This window comes from Triturus cristatus, chromosome 5_2 (assembly GCF_964204655.1).
Source record: "Triturus cristatus chromosome 5_2, aTriCri1.1, whole genome shotgun sequence".
In the NCBI taxonomy this organism is placed as follows: domain Eukaryota; kingdom Metazoa; phylum Chordata; class Amphibia; order Caudata; family Salamandridae; genus Triturus; species Triturus cristatus.
Genome location: NC_140588.1, coordinates 386,113,516 through 386,129,822, shown reverse-complemented (window position 1 = coordinate 386,129,822; position 16,307 = coordinate 386,113,516).

Sequence of the window (16,307 nt, the reverse complement as noted above, 5' to 3'; positions counted from 1 at the left end):
ATTACGGACCCCCAAACCCCGGGGACCACCACCTCCCCGGGGCTTTAACAATGTTGGGAGGGGGGTTGCGCGGCCGCCCTCCTGGAGCCCTATGATGGCCCGGGGGTGGCCAGCTCCTGCAGTGTCCCGGTCTGCCCACCGGGACACTGCAGGAGCTGGGATGAGGTCCCCGGGGCCATAAATGGCCTTTGGAGGGGGGCCAGGCAGCCCCCCTCCAAAAGAATATTTTTAAAAATGGCCATGCCCCGTGGGATGGGGTCCCCGGGGCCCGGAATTGGTCATGGGAGGGGGCCCACGCGGCCCCCTTCCTGTTAATAGATATATTTTTTTTTTAATTGGGGGTCAGGCCTGGGGGATGGGGTCCCCAGGGCCTCAAAAAATTAAAAAGATGGTGCCTTCCAAAAAAATAAAAAGAAACAAGATCGTGCCTAGGCCCCGCCCCCTTATGGAAACACTTTGCAAACGCGCCCTGTGGCACGTTTTAAATTGGGGAATTAATTCCCCTTCAATGCTGGGGGTCTCTGGGGGCCAACTAGCAAAACTCCTACAAAACCAGTGAAATTCCCCCGTTATAGTTAGTTCAGCTAACTATAACTCGCACACCCGCAATGCACTGCTGATGACGTCACATATTGCATCACTCATGGCATGGTCAGTGACATCACTCATGACATCACTGATGCCGTCTCAAATGACATCACTGATGACATCACTCATGACATCATCCTTGTGATAGAGTGGCTGACCTCCTCTCACTCTAATATAACCTTTGATACATACAGTCAAAAATAGAAATTAACATTTTCAAAACAATGGACATACCAATACTAGTTACAACAACCTATTCAGTAATTCCAAAATCTACACACACATCCACTCATTCACCAACAGTCCTATACAGTCACTCATACATGTACTCAGGCATCATATGTACTCATACAGGTATACATCCTGTTACACACCGACACTCATCCATAGAGTTACTCACACACATAGTCATACATACAGAGTAACAAACATCCATTTACCTGCATATACAGTTATGCACACACCACCACACTTACTTCTACAGAAACTTGCACATACTTACTTTCTTAAAGAATCACTTATAGAAACACATACTTATTTATACAGGAACTTCCAATCTCTCACTCTCACATACACCAATACTCACATATACTAGTTTAAAACATATGTAGTTACTCATAAAGACACTATTGAGACAGGCATTCACTCACTAACACATCCATACACACACTCTTCCACCCATTCAGTCCTGCATACATGCTGTCTTCAACACATACAAACAGTAAGTCACTCATTCATGCATCTATGCACTAAGTAATACCCCCACCGAACCACACAGACACTAAGACACTCATACTGATACTAAAAAAAAACAACTAATAACCCATATAGACACTCATGTAGCTACTCACCAACCCATGCAACCACTTATACATAAAGTGAGAGACTGATACAGATATTTACATATTTAAACATTACTCACTAACCCATGTATTCACTCAGATACACTTAATCAGTCAGTTATACAATCAATTTTACAAACAAAATCATCCATTTAGACACTTATATACCCATTTATTCTTCCATCGACCTTGAGATGTACATATAAAACATATTTAACTTTCAGAAAAACACACATTCACTGGATGATGTCATCAGTGATGTCATCAGTGATGTCATCGGTGATGTCATTTGAGATGTCATCAGTGATGTCATGAGCGATGGCACTGACCGTGTCATGAGTGATGTAGTATGTGACGTCATCAGCAGTGCATTGCGGGCGCGCGAGTTATAGTTAGCTGAACTAACTATAACGGGGGAATTTCACTGGTTTTGTACGAGTGAAATGTCCAACTAACTATAACGCCCCTGAAACCTATGGTATTTTCAGTGAATATATCTATATATATATAATTATCCAAAGAATTCGCCGTACACAATCCACTGATGAGGAAATGACAAAAACTGACCCACAATTCGGTACTCAGAATTTTATTGGTATGCCCAGCATCTCCGCCATGATGTGTTTCGACCTTCCAGAGGTCTTGTTCACATAACGCGCATGCAACGTGCCTTCCCTTAAATAAAGTGCTTGTGCAATCACTCGTGACAAGTCACATGTTACATGGACATAGAAGAGTTATTTCATGGTCGTAATACTATCAATAGTAGCAGCAGTTCAATAATTACAAATAGATACACATATAATGGCATCAATAATTAAAAATCCTTAGAAACATTTCAATATGTTAAAAAAGGTTTTGCCAAATACTTCATCTAAAAACCGCAATATAAAGCGTATTTTTAAGCTAGGCAGGTAAAGCATGAAGCAGAAAAGTAAAAACAGTTAATACCATATAATTTGTTGATACCAACTGTAAACAATTCACAACTTAATCTTATAATAAGATTTAAGATAAGTTCTGCATGATGTTGCCTTTTTGAAGTTATAATATTATGTATCCATACCATGACTTTGCAAATTAATACAGCCCTAACTGGGCATCGACTCAATTCTTCTATCGTTTTATTAAAGTGCTAGTGCTAATCGTGTTGCCATAACAATGCCCCCCAAATTACTTAAAGTGTAAAAGTGCTGAATATATAGAAGACTAAAAAATGAGGAAACATAAAAGCAAATGAAAATGTTTGTCAAATAGTCATATATATGTGTGCAGATAGAGCAAACAACAGATCTCCTGTATATTACAGGCAGGTATAGAAATCTTTGCTGGAGTTCATGCCAGATGGTGTCTTTGTATACAGTTCTAGGATATACCTAGTTTCTAATAGACGTAAGTGGGCCTCACGATTACCACCTCTTCTTAATGGCAATACGGTATCTACCACATAATATTTTTAAAATTCTGGATTTCTATTATGTGCGTCCTTGAAATGTCTTGTGACTGGGTACGAGGGATCACAGTTGTTGATTGCCCTAATGTGCTGGAGTATCCTCTTGTGGACCTGCAACTTGGTACTACCCATATATCTAATGGTAATCTAAGCGCCAGGATACCCTTAGGGTGGCAGCTGCGCTATACAAGTTTGACTTACATTGCATTACATTACACATATCGCAGACCACAGGGACACTCCAGCACATAAATAGCTTACTCTGTCTTGAATGTAAGTTGTTTTGTTATAGGCACTGCATCTGTTTTAAAAGGGCTAACATGTGATGTTCTGCTAGTAGCAAATCTGCATGCCTTACATGAGGAACATTTCATAAACCGCTTATGGGATGATAACCTGGTTTTGCCCGTCACCGTCTCTGAACTACTTCTAACCAGCATGTTGCTCATTGATCGTGCCTTTCTGAATGTTACATCAGGGGTTTTAGATATCTGGTCCACTAATATTGGATCGTTACGCACCAACACCCAGTTTTTGCTTAGTATTTTACGAATACTTTGGTGCTGAGTATTGTATGTTTAAATCATTTGCGTCACTGGATCACTGGATCTAGCGCCATTGTCATGTGTTTTAGACTTTAAGGTCAGAGTGTCCATCCTCTCAATGTCATTGGTCTTAGCAATGGCATCGTCTATGATCTTGGTGGAATAGCCCCTAGCAAGGAACCTGTCCCTACTCTCCTGTTGGGCCAAATAGCACTGATGTGGGGTGCTGCAAATGCGTTTAATGAGCAGCATCTCTCCATATGGTATGGATTGGATCAGGAGTCTGAGATTATGGCTGGTTGCGTGTAATATTGTATTCCCAGACGTTGGTTTTCTGTACATTCTGGATTCAACTTTATCATCATTGATAAAAACCTCAACATCAAGAAAGCAAATTCTTTCTCTATTCACAGATGCAGTGAAATGCAGGTTCAGTCTATTGGGATTAATCTGCTCTATGAAATGGAGTGCCAGATCTTCAGGGCACCTCCAAATCAAGAACAGGTCTTCAATATACCTGTACCAATGACAAATGTGTTTGTTCATGATGTCAACATAAATGTTGTTGAGGGCTTGCTCCTCCTATAGGCCCATATGCAGGCAGGCATAACTAGGGGAGAAGCAAGCCCCCATCGCCACACCTCTGGTCTGTTGATATACCTGGTTATGCAACAGGAAAAAGTTGTTATCCAAACATGTCACTATCATATCAACCAACATCCCATTATGCATATACAAGTCCATTGGTCTCTCATTCAAATAGTGTTCGATGGCTTTGATCCCATCTTGATGTCTTATGACATCTAGAGTAATTAAAATGCATTCAGCATCTCAGGTCACATTCCTTATCTTCCTTAAAAAGTCACTTGTCTCTTGCAAATATGATGGTAAAGTTCGCACAAAATTTTATAAAAAATAGTCAAAATATTTAGAGGTATTTTCCATTAGACTGTTTCAAGCAGAAATAATGGGTCTACCAGGTGGCTTAACCATACTCTTATGTATCTTCGGAATGAAGTATATAGCGGGAATTACTGGGTATTCGTTTTTCAAAAATTTAAACTCATCTGAGCTTTAAAGACCTCCGCTCTTCCAAGCTAAGAGTTTAGCATTGTAGTTGTTTTGTGCCTGCCTGACACATTGCATATTGCTCCTCTTGTAACAGTCTTTATCATTTAGATGGGCCATGGCTTCCTCCATATACATTTCTCTCGGCCATAAAACCACATTGCCTCCTTTATCTGATTGCCGTATGATGACATTGTCCCTACCTTGCAGTTTCTTCATTAATTGTATATAGGAGATATTTTTCCGGCTGATGTTACATTGGGCACACGCAGTGGTTTTATAAAGTTTCTTTAATTCGGCTGTTACTTGGTCATGGAAAATGTCCAAATTGTCATGTAGCATTACTGGTTGAAAAGTTGATTTGGGTTTAAATGGTGTACGTATGGAATCACTGATTTTTTCTAATCCATTCATGCTTTCACCATTATTCTGTTCAACCTGTAGTTGATGTAAATCTAGCAAAAGGTCAACGTCCCCTGCAACCAGCACTGTTGGACTCAAAGTGCTAGTTATCGCTTGTATTGGAGGTTCCTTATTATGCTTTGACTGCAATAGATGTTATTTACGCAATTTCAGTTTGCGTATGAATCTAAAAACATCCATACGTGTTTCTGCATAATTAAAATTGCTTTTGGGACTATACGATAAACCCAGTGCCAAGATTTGTTTTTCAGCCATGTTTAAAGTGATGTCAGTTAGGTTTATTGCTGTGTTAGGTTCTGTGGAAACGCTGCATTCATTTAGTTGCATTTCCCTCTCGCATTCGTTGGTTTTTTGTTGTTTGGCTGTCTTACGCCTGTTGCAGCAACGCCATCTTTCCAGGCATTTTTGAGATTGTTTCTTCGGCGTTTTGCTTCCTTTAGACACGAGGGCACAGTGTTTGTCTCCGGTCGTGGCGGAGGCAGTCGACTTCTTGAGCCAATGATAGTTTGATAAACCTCAAATCCGAACTGGTTCTTGCTTGTTCATTATCGGATTCACTTTCCAGTGCCAAACTTAGTTACGAAGAAGCAACTTGGTACCAATGATATCCAAAGAATTCGCCGTACACAATACACTTATGAGGAAATGATGAAAACAGACCCACAATTCGGTGCTCAGAATTTTATTGGTATGACCAGCACCTCCGCCATGACGCTTTTTCGACCTTCCAGCGGTCTTGTTCACATAACGCGCATGCGAAGTGCCTTCCCTTAAATAAAGTGCTTGTGCAATCACTCGTGACAAGTCATATGTTGCATGGACATAGAAGAGTTATTTCACGGTCGTAATACTATCAATAGCAGCAACAGTTCAATAATTACAAATATATACATATATAATGGCATAAATAATTAAAAATCCTTAAAAACATTTCAATATGTTAAAAAAGGTTTTGCCAAATACTTCATCTAAAAACCGCAATATAAAGTGTATTTTTAAGGTAGGCAGGTAAAGCATGAAGCAGAAAAGTAAAAACAGTTAATAACATATAATTTGTTGATACCAACTGTAAACAATTCACAACTTAATCTTATAATGAGATTTAAGATACGTTCTGCATGATGTTGCCTTTTTGAAGTTATAATATTATTTATCTATACCATGATGTTGCAAATTAATATATATCCACCTACCTTTAAACATGAGTCCCCAGGCAGAACACTATCCGTGTGAAGCGGGTACTGAGGAAAGCCGCAAGGCTGAAACGCCTCTGCCCAGCGTTTCACCATAACAACATGACTTTTGACCGGGAAACCTTTTGCAATAAATCAATTTTTACCCACTGAGCATGTGTCGGACCTGTTTCTTCAGAAGTGGGATTGGACTGGATATTTTATCGGTAGCAGGCACCGTTTGCCGACACGCCTTTTCGTTCAGGAGCTACGCGCCTTGCCTGCATCAGTGTGGTTTGGTGTTTAGAAGACACAAGCGCGTCGCCCTCCCATTTGGTTTTAGACACTCACTTGAGTTTGGGACCGTATGGGGAGAGAAGAAGCAGCAGCGTGTTGCTTTAAGGTGGCTCGAAATGGAGATGACATCTTTGCACCCAGCCGTGACTGCTGGAGGATGATTGCAACACGCAGCCACCAATGGGACACCACTGGGTGTATGAAAAAGCAGATCACTGTATCTGCAATCACAGCGAGGGACATGAAAACCCGAGACGGATCATAGCAGGAGTGGCGGAGTCAAAGGTTGAGAGGGGTGGGGCCTAGAGTATTATATATATATATATATTATCTACTGGCGGTCGCCAGTAGATAGTTATAGTTACAGCCTAGTTTCCATAGGAAATCTCAAAATTCTATTTTGAATAACTTTGGCGCCGGTTGACGAATCCTCGCGAAATTTTCAAAACAAATGGGGCGCACCGTTCAGCTCCTACCCTGAAAGTCTTGGGGTGATTCGTCAAGCGGGGGCCGAGAAAAAGGGGGGTCCCAAAACGCGTTTTCCCCATGCATTTTTCCATAGGACCTTTAGTCGAAGGTACAGCCCGAACGGCTGAACAGGATTACGTGAAATTTGGCAAAGAGGTAGCCATAAGGTCAAGGAAGTGCCTTTTGAAGGTCTTGTGTAAATCTGTTCAGTATTTCCTGAGAAAATAGCATTTAAAACCATATCCATATCTATATGCGCGCACCGTGCGCGCACTGTGCGCGCACCCTGCCGTGCGCGAGCGCAATTCTGATTGGTTGTTAGATGTCGGTAAACATTCGAATCGTTCGAAACCAGGAAGTGTTGGCCGCCATTTTCTCTCTCGCAGTCTGAGGGGGTGAAAAACAAAGGTGGAGAACATGAAAAGGGGGCAGGGTGGACAGTTCCTGACCCCCTAGCCTTGGTCAAGGGGTCACAGAAGGACCCCCAAGGGAGAAAAAAACATTTATTTTATTTTTTTTAAACCGTTCAGCTCCTACCCTGAAAGTCTTGGGGTGATTCGTGAAGCGAGGGCCGAGAAAAAAGGGGGGTCCCAAAACACGTTTTCCCCATGCATTTTTCCATAGGACCTTTAGTCGAAGGTACAGCCCGAACGGCTGAACAGAATTACTTGAAATTTTGCAGAGAGGTAGTCATCAGGTCAGGGAAGTGCCTTTTGTAGGTATGGTGTCAATCTGTTTAGTAGTTCCTGAGAAAATAGAATTTAAAAGCATATGAAAATCTATAACGCGTACCGTGCGTGCACCGTAAGTGTACTGTGCGCGCACCCTAACGTGCGCGAGCGAAATTCTGATTGGTTGTTACATGTCTGTAAACATTCGAATCGGTCGAAATCAGGAAGTGTCGGCCGCCATTTTGTCTGTCACACTGAAAAGGAAAGGTGGAGAACGTGAAAAGTGGACAGGGTAGGGAGTTCCTGATCCCCTAGCATTTGTCAGGGGGTCACAGTGGGACCCCAAAGAGCCCAAATTTTTTTAAATTTTTTTTTAAAAATTTGCGGGGTGCGCGCACCGCGGAAATAAAAAAAAGAAAAAAAAATTTAAAAAAGAAGATTAAGTGTTAAGATATTAGGGGGCTCTAAAAAGAGCCTTTGTGTTTATTGAGTGTTTTTTGGTACCTACAAGTAAGTACCGATGCAGAGTCTAAAGTTCAAGAGGAAGACTCTGTTCCCTTCATCATTCAAATGTACACCGTCTCCTATATAAATGCCTTGCATGTTGTAACGCAAGTTGTTGTGGTATATAGAACCCATACCATAGTCTCTGAGGAAAGCAGAAACAGACTTATTGACGTGCTTTCTTGCTTTGTCAATCTGCGGACAATGTTGGTTGGACCAGTTCCACTTTTGCCTTATATTAGAATATACAAAGGCAGTTTGTGGAAAAAGTGACATCAATTGCACAAAGGTGTCCTTAATAAGCATTTCCAGACCTACCCCAGTTAAAGTGCCTAGGTCATTTCCACCACAGTGCACAATAATAAGGTTAGGCTGTGGGATAGGTAGAAAGGTTTTCACCAAAGGCATTGATTGGTGCCACTTTAACCCTCTCTGACCAATCCATTTAATGTCTACATTTGGCAAAGCAAGATCTTTCACAATACCTCTTTTTTCTGCAAACCTTTCACTCCAGAAGACATAGCTGTGACCTATAATCCACACTGTAAACATCTTCCAAGGAGATCTGGATGCACTCAGAAGGTGTCTTTCAGTAGAATGGCAATATGAAAAGAAAGATAGTTATAAAATGGAGGCTTTCATACTTTTTTTTAATAAAAAGAACTCATTGGCTGTTTCAGAGCATTCAACAGTAAAAACTAGGCTGTATGTTTACATTTTTAAAAGCATGTTTTGTATTGGTTCAGAAAAATGTGTTCCCACAGAACATTAGTTTGGATTTGCTGTTAGGTTTGAAAAGTCAAGCACTCTTGCTATTTGGATTTGAAACATTGTGTGCTGAACTTCTGACCTCTCTGCTCACACCAGTGTTCCATGACCTGTTGCTAGGGTACCAGGCAGAAGTCATGTTGGGGGAAGGGATCATTTGGAAAGGGTTGAAATTTGCAACCAATAGAAATGTGTGATTCCATTTGAAAAATGTGGGAAACACTGTGATTTGAAGTTAACATGTATATGTGTGAAAAAAGAGAGGGAAACATTGCCATTTACTGGTTCTGCTGAGAGGTGTACAGTTCAGAGATTCTGGCTCTGATAATCTGCTGTGTGAGTGCCACATTTCTTTCTCAACTAACTACTTTTAAAAGGTGAGTTATGAATTTGAGAGTGGATGTATGTGGTGTATTTGGATATAAATAATAGAAATGTGATTCTTCTTTTAAAGTTGTGTTTTACATTTTATGTTTTGGAAGATATTTAACTGCCTTGAACATGTCAGATATTATGGTGTATGTCTTCACCATAAGTTAAGGTGTACTGGTATCAGACAGAAATACTGTTTTGTGCCTAGAATCACACCATAAGTCTGTGTGCACACAGGAATTCTTCTCAGAGATTTAATTTGTGTTGCTCTTGCTCTGTTAGACTTGCACTCGCAGGAAAGGGGCAGCTTGTTTTCTTGAACTGTGATGGTTAGCATTCAGCAGAAATCACTTTCTCACAAATGAGAGGCAAATGCTAACACATTTGAAATTAGCATGGTACATTTTCCTTCCACTTTGAAAATTGTGTTTTACATTTTATGTTAAGGAAGATATTTAACTGCCTTGAACATGTCAGATATTATGGAGTATGTCTTCACCATAAGTTAAGGTGTACTGGTATCAGCCAGAAATACTGTTTTGTGCCTAGAATCACACCATGAGTCTGTGTGCACACAGGAATTCTTCTCAGAGATTTAATTTGTGTTGCTCTTGCTCTTTTAGACTTGCACTCGCAGGAAAGGGGCAGCTTGTTTTCTTGAACTGTGATGGTTAGCATTCAGCAGAAATCACTTTCTCACAAATGAGAGGCAAATGCTAACACATTTGAAATTAGCATGGTACATTTTCCTTCCACTTTGAAAGTTGTGCTTTACATTTTATGTTAAGGAAGATATTTAACTGCCTTGAACATGTCAGATATTATGGAGTATGTCTTCACCATAAGTTAAGGTGTACTGGTATCACCCAGGAATACAGTTTTGTGCCTAGAATCACACCATGAGTCTGTGTGCACACAGGAAATCTTCTCAGAGATTTAATTTGTGTTGCTCTTGCTCTGTTAGACTTGCACTCGCAGGAAAGGGGCAGCTTGTTTTCTTGAACTGTGATGGTTAGCATTCAGCAGAAATCACTTTCTCACAAATGAGAGGCAAATGCTAACACATTTGAAATTAGCATGGTACATTTTCCTTCCACTTTGAAAGTTGTTGTTTTACATTTTATGTTAAGGAAGATATTTAACTGCCTTGAACATGTCAGATATTATGGAGTATGTCTTCACCATAAGTTAAGGTGTACTGGTATCACCCAGGAATACTGTTTTGTGCCTAGAATCACACCATGAGTCTGTGTGCACACAGGAATTCTTCTCCGAGATTTATTTTGTGTTGCTCTTGCTCTGTTAGACTTGCACTCGCAGGAAAGGGGCAGCATGTTTTCTTGAACTGTGATGGTTAGCATTCAGCAGAAATCACTTTCTCACAAATGAGAGGCAAATGCTAACACATTTGAAATTAGCATGGTACATTTTCCTTCCACTTAGAAAGTTGTGTTTTACATTTTATGTTAAGGAAGATATTTAACTGCCTTGAACATGTCATATATTATGGAGTATGTCTTCACCATAAGTTAAGGTGTACTGGTATCACCCAGGAATACTGTTTTCTGCCTAGAATCACACCATGAGTCTGTGTGCACACAGGAATTCTACTCAGAGATTTAATTCTTGTTGCTCTTGCTCTGTTGTATTTGCACTCGCAGGAAAGGGGCAGCATGTTTTCTTGAACTGTGATGGTTAGCATTCAGCAGAAATCACTTTCTCACAAATGAGAGGCAAATGCTAACGCATTTGAAATTAGCATGGTACATTTTCCTTCCACTCCCACAATGGGTGAGGTAGATCCTACATGTTCAAAACTCCAATTAACCTCTACCACACATGTACTCTTACATACATCTCTGTAGTCTTCATGCAGTTGTGCAAGCGTCCATGCAGATCTGTGTTGCACCTGACAATACACGGTCTCCAGAAGCACGCTCTTAGCACACAGACAGGTGCTTCTCCTGCACTCTCATGCTTACTATTTATCTCTGTGTGGTATTTCAGATAGCAGTGTGTAATGCTAACACATTCAGCGTCACCAAGGCTCATTTCCTTTGCTCTACTGTAATCACTCACCCTGTAACATATGCTGATGGTCTAAAGTACCTGTTAGGACATGTGCTCTGATCTGCCTCTCTAAAATATAAGGAAAATGTGTAAGGCTGCGATAGTAATTATCACTTACTCTACCACAGTAGTAAATGTGCTTTGAAATTGCCAAACAAAAATTGTTGTGTGCCTAGAATCACACCATGAGTCTGTGTGCACACAGGAATTGATGTTAGAGATTTAATACGTGTTGGTATTGTTCTGTCAGACTTGCAGTTGTAGGAAAGGGACAGCTCATATGATAGGATTTGAAAAGCTCAAATAAAAAATTGTAATGTATTAAAATTACATAAAGGTATTTTTTTTTAAGTTTCTTTCAGGTATTGCTGAACAACAGTGAAATTAATTAAAGATGCCTATAAAGTCAAGAAAGAGAAAAGAACAGCAACAACATCTACATTTGAAGAAAACTGGACAAAAAAAATTAGTTGAAGAATCTCATGTTGGAAAAAAGAAAAAGCCTTCTGGTAAGCAGACTAATGATTTTTTTAAAAATATCTTCAAACAAAGAAAAAATGTTAAAAATATATCTACTGCAAATAGTGTTTCAAGTACAAAAGGACAACGGAGTCGACAGAAAATACTAAAAGCTAATGTCGAATCAGAAGTAAGAAAGACTGACTTAACACGAAAAATAGATTTTAAAAACATTCGTCGAAAAATGTTTCAGAGAAGAGTGATGTTAAATTTGCTAAAGGATGTGAAAAAATATAAGTAGAAAACCAAATTTTATAAAAAAAAGAAATATATTGAAACAATTGTTGCAAAGGCTTTGGAATTAAAAAGAAAACTATTCATTTTAATTTTGAACAGGATGCGTAGATTAGAAAAATTAGTTAAAGCAATGAAGTCACAAAGCAAAAGGAAAAGAGTAGTGAAAAAAAATAACTTTTGTAAAGTGTTCTTAGGAGAATGGAAGCATAGTTCAAGCACTGAACCATTTTTTAATGAAGAGAGTTATCTTCAAAGTAATAGTTTGTTGCATGCAGTTGACACCAATGGTCGAGCTTATGAAGTTAAAGATGGTTGTATAATGGAAAAGGAGAAAATGGTTCCAAGAAATGAGGAAGAAGTGTTAGCTGATGAGGTTATGGGGAGACGTCCTAAAGCCCCAGTGTACACTTGGGAATTGTAGTAGTATTTGCACTGTGCGACAGGAATCTATTGATAAATTACGTGACTTTCTAAGAGAATATAGTAAAAAGAGTGTTAAACAGAAGATTAAGGTGCTTCAAAGACTAGACCCATGCAGAGTGAGAGAGAATACTGGTTTGCAAGGACATTCTCTTGCTTGTCTATCTAGGAAAGTTTGCCAAAGTGTTTTTCACCATTTTAGGATGCTGGCTGTTCATCATACTGAAATGAGAAAGTTTGTGAGAACATTGTATTTTGCGAAAAGTCCAGCACTAAAGGTAAATGAGTTGAATAATGCTCTGTTCCGTGGATCTGTATCAGATGTAGTGAAGGTTACTGATGATATTCAGTTTTGTTACTTTGGTCCAGGGCAAGAAAGTGCAGGAAATGACACAGTTATTGAGGAAAATGTGGAAGAAAATGTAGAACTCACTGTTAGTAAAAATTTTGAAGATGAAATGACAAAATTTACTATCATCTCTAATGAAAGACCAAATATTACTTGTATTTGTTGCCGGAGAAGCCATTACGAAATTCAAACAAGGAATGTTGATCTCTATAAAAAAAGTGAAAATGAAGGTAATTATAACTGGAAGGATTTTGCAACATATATATTTCTGGAAAATTGTTTTGATTTGGGTGAAGATCAGCGTATTTGTAAATACTGTTATAACAAGTTAGAAGAAAATAGAATGCCAGCTAGAGCTGTACATAATAATTTAGAATTGGTTGATATTCCTGCAGAACTTTCTGATTTAAATACGTATGAGTCTATACTCATTCAATGTGTCCATCCGTTTCAGACCATAGTGGGTAAGGAGCCCAAAATAGGTAAATTACCTCCTTCGGATTTACAAAGAGGTTTAAAAGGAAGAGTTGTCTATTTGCCATTGGATTTGAAAAAAATATGGAAACAATTGATGCAGATAGATTGGAAACTGAACCATTAGTTATTCTTGTTAATGGAGTACCAACAAAGAATAAGAAAATTTGGCAGGAGCTGGTAGATGTACGAAAAGTACAAAGAGCAAATTTATATTTGAAAAGAAATAATAAATGGTATGAATCAATTTATATGGATGAAGATGAAGAAGATTTACTAGCAGACTCAGGAATACCAACTGGGCAAATTGAAAAAGTGGATAAGTCAAAAGAAGAAGACATTTATGAACATTTCAGCGTACATCCTCTTCATTCTAAAGAAGTTATGGGAAACACTATTGATCTGTTTCAGACGAAAAAAGCACAAGGAACTCCCGTGAGTGTATGGGAGGAGAGCTTGGAAGCTCGTTGTTTTCCCCAGCTGTTTCCTACAGGAAAAGGTGGACGATATGATGAACGTCCAGTACAGATTCCTGCTTCTGAGTATCGGACTACAAGATTATATGCAGAAGATCCGAGATTTCGTCAAAGTATTCCTTATTTGTTTCATCTTTTATTTGAAAGTGACTTGTCTGCACTATCTTATGCAGTAAATCACATTTTGAAAACTGGAGTACATCTACATAATGTGTCTGCAAAGGATTTTATGAACAAAGTGCAACAGCGAGATGATCATTTGGAATCTCAATTGATTAATTTGATGGCTTGTCAGCGTGGGACTAATGAATATTGGTCCCAACGCCATGGAGAATTGAAATGTATGTTACGGAATTTAGGAACTCCTACATGGTTCCTTACCCTAAGCTGTGCTGAGTACGCTTGGGATGATTTACTGGATTTTCTTCGAGAGGCAAATTCAAATATTGAAAACATCCAATACAAGACAGCAGGAGAATTGTGCTCATTGGATCCGGTTAATGTTTGCAGATATTTCAATCATAGATTTGAGGCTATGATGTCCTTCATCTGCAATAAAAAAAATCCACCTTTTGGAGAAGTTGTGGATTTCTTTTGAAGAAAAGAGTACCAAGCAAGAGGTGCTCCTCATATTCATATGCTGTTGTGGATCAAGGATGCCCCTAAATTTGGAACAGATTCGGATGATGCAGTTTTATCTTTCATTGAAGAATATGCAACATGTGCTATACCTAAAAGCACAGAAGAAAAAAACTTAAAAGAGCAAGTTTTACGTTTCCAAAGTCATCGGTGTGGAAAATACTGTCGACGAAAGTACAAGAGTAAAGATAAATTCTACACAAAATGTCGATTTGGATTTCCACGACCTGTTCTTTCAAAAGGAAGAGTAAACAGTTTTATGTCAGCTGTGCGACATACTATTACAAGAAAATCGCCTAAGAATACCTACAACCTAAGAAGAAAAGAAGAGTCAAAATATATAAATGACTACAACCCAGTCATTTTATCCATGTGGAATGCTAACATGGATATACAGTATGTTGCTGACAATTCTATTGCTGTTGCTCGGTATGTCACATCTTACATCACTAAATTTGAGAAAACAGAATTGAAAGAAATGTGGGAAGAGATTTCTCACGAGAAGACTGTCAGTAAAAAGCTATACAGTTTCAGTTTAAAGATGTTATCGCATCGAGAAATTGGATCCTACGAATGCTCAGATAGGTTATCATCTGCAAGTCTGTACTCCAAATCCAGAAGAATAATTTGAGTAAGTTTAGGCCTTGCAGGAATGAGAAATCGGGTACTGAAATCTATTCGAGAAATTGAATATTTAGCAGAGTACGAACCGGAAAGTACAGACATTTTAAGAACAAACATGTTGGACACATATTACCCACAAAGAAGTCATCATCTTGAGAACATGTGTCTCTATGAAGTGCTGCAGAACTACATTTATCAGCGGAATGCCACAGAAGACATCAACAATGGAAAATATAAAGTCACTGGTGAGGAAGGATGTTTGGTAAAACAAACAAAAGGAAGTTTGATTAATCATTGGAAGCTGAGTTGCGACACTACTGACAAAAAGGAATTTTACTACTTGGCACTTTTACAGCTCTTTAAACCATGGCATTCAGAGGACGAACTACTTGGAGATTTTCAGAGCTATGAAGATTCCTTTAATGCTTGCAAAGATAGCATAGTATGCAGTACTTTCACAACTTATGTTCAAATGTTAAATGAAGAAATTGAACAAGAAGCAACAATTGCAGCTGAAGTAGCTAGAGACAGTTCTCAAGACAGTCAAAGTTCTGGGACGTTCAGACAAGATACTCTAGGACAACCAATCGTAGAAAATGAAGCTGCAATAGCCATGACTGAAGTGGAAACAGCTATGAATCAAGCTCAGGAAGATTTAATAAACTTACCAAATATGGAACAACAACTGAATGATGAACAACAACAAATTTATGAGGAAGTCAGAAAAAAAATTGATCACGGATTACTTCATGAAAATAAAGAGTGCTCATGCACATCTTTTAAACCAATCAGAATGTATGTGAGTGGACAAGCAGGAACTGGGAAAAGTTTCTTAATTAAAGTAATTAGAAGCTACCTACAGAACAAAACGGATTCAACTTTGTCTTGTGTTGTTACTGCTCCAACTGGGTTAGCAGCGTATAACATAAAAGGAGTTACCTTACATCGTTTGCTAATGTTACCAGTAGAGCATGAGAACAAAATACAATACCACAAGCTAACAGGAGAAGCATGTTTTGAAGTTTCAAGAGTATTGAAGAAAATGAAAGTACTCATTATTGATGAGGTACGCATGGTATCAAACTTAATGCTTGCCTTTGTGCATTTAAGAATGCAGCAAATTCTAAAGACAGACTATGACGTGTTATTCGGAGGAAATCACGTCATAGTTTTTGGGGATCTTTTGCAGCTCACTCCAGTTAAAGGACAACCAGTATTCCATACACTTACACATGAAGACACGAAAAAGTCGTTAGGAAGTATAGGTAATGTGAATATTTGGACATATTTTGAGTATAAAGAACTCATTACCAATATGAGACGAGCCA